Source organism: Amphiprion ocellaris, chromosome 12 (genome assembly GCF_022539595.1).
Source record: "Amphiprion ocellaris isolate individual 3 ecotype Okinawa chromosome 12, ASM2253959v1, whole genome shotgun sequence".
NCBI classification, from domain to species: Eukaryota; Metazoa; Chordata; class Actinopteri; family Pomacentridae; genus Amphiprion; species Amphiprion ocellaris.
Window position 1 is genome coordinate 25,136,810 of NC_072777.1, and position 8,854 is coordinate 25,145,663.

General features: G+C 37.2%; 1 long non-coding RNA gene across 1 annotated transcript in view; it reads right to left on the reverse strand.

The window, feature by feature from the left end:
- Positions 1-6,008: 6,008 nt before the first annotated feature.
- LOC129350204 (uncharacterized) overlaps positions 6,009-8,854 on the reverse strand; it is a 16,104-nt gene continuing 13,258 nt past the window's right edge. Inside the window, exon 3 of the long non-coding RNA XR_008603547.1 lies at positions 6,009-7,356. This is a non-coding gene — a long non-coding RNA (uncharacterized LOC129350204). The remainder of the gene's footprint in view (positions 7,357-8,854) is intronic.

Genomic DNA, 8,854 nt, shown 5'->3' on the forward strand with positions numbered 1-8,854 from the left:
TTTCTGTTTCTAGGTGGAAGCTGAATTAGTGAGGATGACTCCTGCTCCTGTCATCTCTAAACTCCTCACACATCTTTACCTGCACATGAGGAAAATCACTCCTGTAGAATGCAGGTATGTTTGTCATTATTATAAAAAGATGTTGCCTGGTGACCTGTCAGAAACCCATTATACAGAGTCAGCCAAAATAATGTTTACATGCATCAGGAAAAGAAAAACTTGCATAAATATTTCAATACCAAATGTATTCAGACATCACAAGATTAATAAACGTTATCTTTGGCCTCTACAATTACAAGAGGTGCTCAAAGTGGTGGCCACTGGCTTCCAGACATTTCTGTTGTGTTGTAGACGTCACTTGTTGATGCTCCATTCATGAGGGTAGCGCCATCTGTTGGGAAAACATCGTACAACAGGACACAGAGTTACTGTGATGTGATCAAACTTAGAAAGAGGATTCTATATGTATAGAAGTACTTATACATATGAAATATTTATAAAAGTTTTTCTTTTCCTGATGTGTGTACATTATTTTGACTGACTCTGTGAACTTAATGAGAACAAAACTGTCATTTAATTGTTGCTCTTAAAGCTTCTTTAGTGAAAACCAGCTGGTGTTCTGCTTTGAAACAAACTGCTGTTGAGGTCTGTGTTTTTAGGTTTAACCCCACAGTTTCTGAATGAACTGATAGTTTTGATTTTTTTTTTTCCTGATCAATGTGGACAGTATAATTGATGGTAACATTTACTGATCATATAATCAGCATGACAATATAACAGTATAACATTCTGACCACCTGACTAATACTGTGTTGGTCCCTTTATGCTGCTAAAACTCCTCTGACCCAGTGGTTCATCAGAACCTCTGGGTCAGAGGTTCTGGGTCCTCTGCTATGGAGACTAGGGGGTTGTTTGTCCTGCAGTGTTTAGGTGGTGGTACATGTCAAACATCCACATGAACGTCAAGGTTTCCCAGCAGAACGTTGCATTAGAACAAGATGATGAATGTTGTTCTCTTCAGCTGTCAGTGGTCAGAATGTTGTGGCTGATCGGTGGATCTGTCTGCCTTTACTCTGACATCCAGAGTTATATAAAAGTGTAGAATGTGTGCAGTGCAGAAGAGATTTACTTTATTGTATGCAGTTTTAGTGGTGCAATCAGAGAAAATCATATCCATATACAGATTTTTATTAATTCCAGGGCTGGTTCAGTAAAGATTATAATAATAACTACATCAGATAATTCTTGGTGGCAGTTGGAATTTTGCAGACTGAGAGATGGTTGGGAAGGTTTGCAGTTCGTTTTATCAAAATATGATGTAATAGAAGATCTTTATTGACATTGTACATGAAATTATCTGCAAACCAGCAAAGTGCATCAGTCTGAGGTATCTAAAAATAAATAAGTAAAGAAAAATGCTTCTAAAGCCAATAATAAACAGAATATTTTGAGGGAATATTCTAAAAAGGAAAGAAAAGCTCCATTCTCACTCCTCTCAGGATAAACTGTCATTAAAATTGACTTTAAATTTAGCTTCAACATGAGATAAAAACATTTACTTTCATTACTGATATTGTCAAGTTTTAATAAAGTTCATGCTACTTTTATAAAATGATGAAAGTGAATAAATTGTATTTCTGTGTTTGATTTCTGTCTTTTCTCCTGTCATCCAGATGTTCAGAGGGAGATGATGCCACATCTGGTCCAGCTGATGGAAGGTCTTGAAGTTCTCTGACTGGCCTCGACTGAAGATGGTCGTCTCACTGGATTTAAGGTTCAGATGCTCAGTAACAAACTCCACCAATGAGCCAACAGGGAAGCTTTAGGTTTATTAAATGTTGCTAGGAAGGTATTGATGATGTTCTTTGTGAATGCAATGTGCTCCAACTGAAACTTGAATTAGAACTTAGAAGTAAATCCTTCCATCTGAAAGGATTTAGTTGCATTAATAACCTCATAACATTGTAATTTTTATTCCAGTCTTGGTTGAAAATAGAATCTCTGCATTGATTCAGGTAAAAACTGAACTTCACAGCATGTTGGAGCAAAACAACCAGATGAAAACTGTGATGGTGTTGGATTGTCAGACCGTAATGTTGCAGCTCAAAGCAGCTTTTCTAGCTCAGTTCATTCTGACATTCAGCTATGAATCAACACAGCAGATGGTGATCCATGCTGTGGAAGTCTCACATCTCCTGATTTAATGGAGCTGCTTTACACTTTTTACACTGTTTATTCACCAACACTTTATTTAATAAAAGTCCCATCTAGTTTTTATGAGGAATGTGATGTTTTAATTTCTCTGTGAATAACTGCAGTCTAATGCAGCAGCTGGAGTTGTAACATGTGTCCTGATATTGATCATGAAGTATTGATCAGAATACTTATGGTTAGCAGTCATCCCTGAAGTTTTACATTAAAATCTTTACTTGTGTTGTGAACTTTGGTAAGAAGCAGAAACGTTAGCGTTGCCATGGATACATGAGTGTTAAATTCTGTCCATGTTTCCATTTTGGGAAATGCAGTCCAGCAGATGAGTTTGTTTTTACTGCCAGCTACCATTCAGTCTGAGATATTAAGAATAAATAAATGTGCAGAATGTGGAAATGAACAGATTTTATTTTTATTTCCTATAGCCGCTGCTGGTAAAATTCCAGAATGTGGAGGAATTTAATCTCACAATCACAGACAAATATTATCTGAAAGTGGGGTTATTGTTGTTTATCAGCACATGTTAGACATATTCCAGTTAAGACTGTAGAATATCATGATTTATGTAAATTTTCCTCAATAATATGAATGTTCAGGTTAAGATTGTACAGTGATATTTATTATGTAAGTTTAGCTGATTAAAGTTTATGACTGTACTACAATATTATTTGTTATTTAAATTTACATCATTATTATAATATTTAGGTCAAACCCTACAGTATTGAGATTAAGAAATCAAATATTCTATAAAATGTAAATACACTGAACTAATTTGAATATATTTAAGTGAGACTCTACAATATTATTTGACACAAATCTGTCTAAATCAAAATTTTAATTATTTTTACTCCAAACATTTACTGGACTGATTTAAATATTAAAATCACTCCTTTGTAATCCTCTGCTGTACGTTCAAACCTGAGGCCTTAAATAGAAACACACAAGTATCTGATTGAAGGAACTTCTGCAGAGTCCTGGTTCCAGAACATGATGATAGAATTATAGACAAACTTTAACAGAAGCTGCCTGAGAGTTTACAGGTTTTTATGTTGGATTTCTTCAGTAATTTAATGAGCATTATCAGCAATAATCAAGTGTTCATTTGATGAACTTGATTTCCTAAAACATCCAGAATTGGAGCTCATATCTTTGGCAGCTGTAAAGTTTCTGCTCCTTCAAAGTTCACAACACAATGAATGAATTCCTAAAACACTCTCAATGCTGGAGAGCGTTTGATGCTGAAGCAGTGACCAGTTTTTCTGTTTCTTCTCTGGAGATGCACAATGAGGGACGTCTGCAGAGACTGAGAAAGAGTCTCACCACATCCTGACATGAGGAAAAAGACTTTATTGAAGACTACAATGAGAAAAACTATCAGACAGCAGACGGCTGCATTCAAGGTGAGCTCTGAACATTTGATCTGTAACAGGAATTCAATAACTGCAGCATGAGCTTCATTTCAGTCTGTAGCTGCTGAATTCATGGATGAATCATCTGGCACTAGAGAAGAAGACCATCAAACATCCACATCAGCTGATGGAGGTCCAAGAGTCTCACCGAACAACCAACCTACAGAGTGAAGACCTCAAATCTGATTGGACGGCCTCCTATTCAGCCACGTGTGAACAAATGCCTCTAAGCTGATTTGTTTTCTAAAATAAATCTAGTTTGAGTCCTAATCTATGCCTGTGTGTTTGCTTCTTTACACCGCTGTTAACAATTTAGGCTGTTAGATTGTTCCAGATAAGACAAGTACAAGATTCTTCAGAGCCGTTCTACCACGAGCCTGACAGGAAGAACTCCAACAGCTACTGAATGTTCCTGTGGTTCCCTCAAGGCTACAGGAGGAGCCCTACGAGGACGAGCCGGTCCACCTGATGGCGGCCAGTCGCTGCGGTTCAAAGCCAACACCGACTACGTGGACTTCTACTGGACCACATGGAGGCCTTCAAACCAGACCAACAAGTTCAGCGACTCCCCGACTCGTGGGTCTGAGGACGCCGCCGAGCCTCGGCCCAGCCGGCCTCCTGTCTGTGGGTGTTTGAGTGCTGAGAGGTTTGTGGATGCATGTGAACGTTCTGTGTTGAAACAGCAGCTTTGGACTCAGTAACGCCAGGAAAAACCAAGAGCTCCTTTATTTGTGACTTCCACTAAAAAAACTGATGAAAATAAGTTTGCCAGGGTTCTGACTGATAACAGATTATTAAATAATGAAAATAATCGTTTAAATATTCCTTTAAACAATCCTTTTAGGTCTACATTTCCTTTACACTGACTTCTTGGTATATGTACAAGTATTTTGGGTGGAATATACCATTAAGCCCGATGTTCAAGGGTTCTTCTGGGAATAGGGTTAGGGTTAGGAATGGAATTTTCTTCAAAACCGTCTTTTAATCTACATTTAAGGATGTTTAGGATGGCATATTCTTCCAAACCAACTTCTCAGGTCTACATTTCAGGTGGAATATTGCTCCATACTAACTTTTTTGGTCTACATTGAATGATTTTTTCTAAACCACCCTTTCGGGTCTATATTTGGGGTTTTGGATGGAATATTCCTTTTAACCAGCCCCTCAGGTTTCTGAGGATTTTGGATGGAATACTCGGTTAAACCAACATTTTAGGTGCATGTCCAAGGATTTTTGGTGGAATGTTCCTTTAAGGTGGATGTTTGAGGACCTTGTAGGTGGAATACTTCCCGAAACCAACCTTTTAGGTCAACATTCAAAGATTTAAGGTGGAATATTCCTTTAAACCTACCTAAATTTCATGTTTTGATCATTATCAAGTGAGAAACCTCAATCCAGGCTCCTCATAATGACGTTTGAGATCCAAAGTTGTTTAAATCAATCCAAATGGACTTTAAGAAAGTTCCTTGAAGACGTTTCACCTCTCATCCAAGAGGCTTTTTCAGTTCTGGTAGTGGTTGATGTTGCCTCAGCTTATAACCTCTGTGAGGTGTGGTCAGTGCTATTCACATTTCGACGACCATTGCCAAGGCCCGTCTGGCTCCTCAACGATAGTCGTTGGGAGCCAGCGACTGACAACGGGGGTTGTTGAAATGCGAGTTTCACCGAGCCCTCGTATGCTAATGGTGGTCATTAGCATGAGCCACTTCACATGAGTCATTCTGCTGAGTAGTTCTTGTGGGGAGTTTTGAAAGGACCTGATTGTAAATCAGCAAAAGATGATGTCGCAGACCCTCCCCCCGTTCAGAGATGGCTTCTCCACTTTGACATGGATGGCTTTCACACCTCGCTCAAACCATCTGTCCTCCCTGTCCAAAATCTGAACATTGGTGTCCTGAAATGAGTGTCCCTCTTCCTTGAGGTGAAGGAAGACCGCCGAATCCTGTCCTGAGGAATTGGCTCTCCTGTGTTGAGCCATTTGCTTGTTAAGTGGCTGTTTGGTTTCCCCTATGTAGAGATCTGAGCATTCCTCGCTGCATTTAACTGCATACACCAGGTTGCTCTTCTGACTGTGTGGTGTGGGGTCTTTTGGGTGGACCAGTCTTTGTATGACGGTGTTATTTGGCTTAAAAAAGACAGGGATCTGGTGTTTGTTGAAGATCCTCCTCAGTTTTTCAGACACTCCAGACACATACGGGATCACTATGTTGTTTCGCCTGTTCTCCTTCTCTTCAGTCCTCACTGGGTTGTTCTCCTTTCTAGATCTTGTGTGAGCCTTCACAAAGGTCCAATCAGGATATCCACAAGTTTTCAGTGCCCCTTTCAGGTGTTAAGATGTTTAAGATTTATGCTGCTGTTATTTGTTTAGTCCAGACTAAATGACAGAAATCCACAACTGTAATTTTATTTCAGGACTCGGTTATTAAATGTCAAAACAATCCATGTGATTCTAAAAACTCAACAGCTTTACAAACTCTAAGATTAACCTCTCCACAAGGATCCAAAATAAGTTGGACTTATACATGAGAGGTTTAATTATTCTTCATCTACTTCCTGAAAAGTTTGATCAATAAAAAAGACAAAAACTAATATTTTCAGCTGAACTAAATACAGACTTTGTGATTTTTCTGCTCACATGTGTTGTTGTAAACGTACTCTTTCAAATAAATAGCCTCCTAACCCCCTGGAAACCAGCGTTTGTCCTGTTTTTGTGTTGCTACTCGGCAACCCTAGACAGCCAAGTCGTAATGTTTTTTGAGCAACACACCATACTATGACGTTTTTACAATGATGGTTCTACTATGGAACCAGTTTGACATGTTCAGGTGTTCTTTGTGTGAAAACTTAGAGATTTCAGGTATCAGAAGGTGGTTTTCAACTGTCTTTGTTAATTTTCTGCTTCAACTTTAAACTAAATTTACTTGACTAACCCAGCCCTCTGGACTCCCAGTAAGCTGTGTTCCTATTGGCTGTCCAGGTGGCTGCTTGGTGTTATCAGGAACACCTGAGCAGCTCAGTGTCTTCCTGCTTTATTTAGCTGCAGACAAACATTTCCTCTGCTCTCCACCACAGAACCGGGTTTGGCTCCATTGCTTTAGTTTGTTCTTTAGGCATTGGCTTGCAGCTTCCAGCAGTAAAATCGTCTTTAATGTGTTTCTTGGTGTGTTTTAGGGCTTTGTACCGGATAGCTGTCTTGGTAAATGTGGTTCTTTAGCCACAGTTAGCACATGGTGCCAATGTGTGCAGTGATTAGTGGATTTGGTGCAGCTGAGTTGTGTCTTTATCTTGGCTGTAGTGAGTCTTTAGAGGTTTTTGGTGAGACACATTCTGTATTCTTGTTTGTGAACCAAGGTTGGTTGTCCAGAAGGTAAGAGTTCCTGTCCTGATTCTCTGTTCTCAGAGGTTCTCTGGTAGGCTGCAGGAGACTTTAGTGTTTGGGTTGTACTAGTTTGGTTTTTGTATGGTGTCATTTGGACGACTATCTTGAGGCCCCTCCATATGGTTTAGTGAGGTTTTCTGTAACAGTTCTACAAAGCAACCTGCAGCAGAAGAGACTTTGAGAGTTTTTAGGAAGTTCTGGAGACCAGACTTTAGTGCAGCAGAAACATTTGTCAGCAGTTTGAGCAGGAGAAGGTGAGCTTCAGAGTAGAAATGAGAAGGAAACCTTCTTGACCCGTGTGGTGAGGTCCTGTACCAAGAGTTTGAGCAGGTTGTGAAGAGTCTGTAGTTCTTTGGTCTGAAAGCACAAGAAGAGTCGACTCATTAAAGGAGAAAACAGGAGATATTGTTGGTTCTTCTGTCACTCTGCAGTTTCCTTAGACTGAATATCAGGTTTATATTTTAAATGATTTACCATGTGAGCCCAAGAAGACTTCAATAAACTCCTTCCATCCCCTGGACACAACATATTTTATTACCATGTTAAATATTTTTTTTTTAAAAATGTGTTTTTGAGTTTTAATCATAGTTTTAGCAGTTTTTCTCTTTGCTTGTTTAGTTTTGTCATCTGTGTGAAAGGTGCTAAACAAATAAAGTTGAATTGATAAACTGAATAATTGACTAACTCATGACTGTAACAACAGAAGTATTTTCATTGTGATTTAAGGGTTTGTTTCATTTTTAAGGTTGGGGTTAAAATCTTGACAAAAAAAAAAGATTAAAGAAATAACCTACATTAAAAAAAAAAGCAATTAAATCAAAGGAAACAACTTTTAATACAATTAAACTTTTAAAAAGAAAATTAAACGTTGAATACAATTAAATTATATTAAAACGACTAAATATTTAATTAGATAAACATGATACGAAACATGTAATTATGAAATTAAACAATTTTTTTAAAAACAAAAATATTAAACATTAAAGATGAAATATTTTAGATAATTAAACATTTAAAAATACAATTAAACAAGAATATTAAACATTTAAAAAATACAAACAATTTAATTAGATTATTAAACCTTTAAAAAGACAAAACATTTAATCAAAAATGTTTAATTAGAAAATTATATCTTAAAGAATAAAACTTTAAATAGGAATTAAACAGAAAATACAATGAAGCATTTAAAAAGAAAATGAAACATTAAAAGCTGGTAAAACATTTAAAAAGAAAAACCTTAAAGATGTCATCGAAAAATTAAACACTGGGAAAGAAAAAGAAATTTTTCAAACAAGCCGATAAAACATTTGAAAAAACAAACATTAAAAAGACAAAACATTTGGAAATCAAATCAGACATTAGAAAAGAATAAAAGGTGAGAAAAGAGCAAAACTAAACGTTTAAGAAGAATCAAACTAAAGACAAAACATTTGAAAAGACACCAGTTAGACTTTAGAAGATCAAATTAAACAAAAGAGACAATAAAACGATCAGAGCAAAAATAGATAACAATCTTAAAGCATTTTCTAGTCTGAAACGAAAACATCAAGTTGTTTCTTCAAACATTTCGTCTTTCTATGTTCTTGGTTTGATTGTGGACAGATTTACTAAGAACACATTTAAGAAAACTGCTTTCCAGATAAAGTCTACTAGTAGTTGAAGGCATCGATCAAACTAATGTTACCTTCTGATCTCCACGAACTTTACTGTTCAGTGAAGAGAATCAAAGTTTGTTGAGGATTTCTAAAAAACCCACAGATGAAGGTCTGAGAAGAACTCAGATGGATGGTCTAAATGTGAAATCCAGACTCATGGTCACAAGTTTTAAGGCTTCTGTTAACCAGAAAGTTCAAAC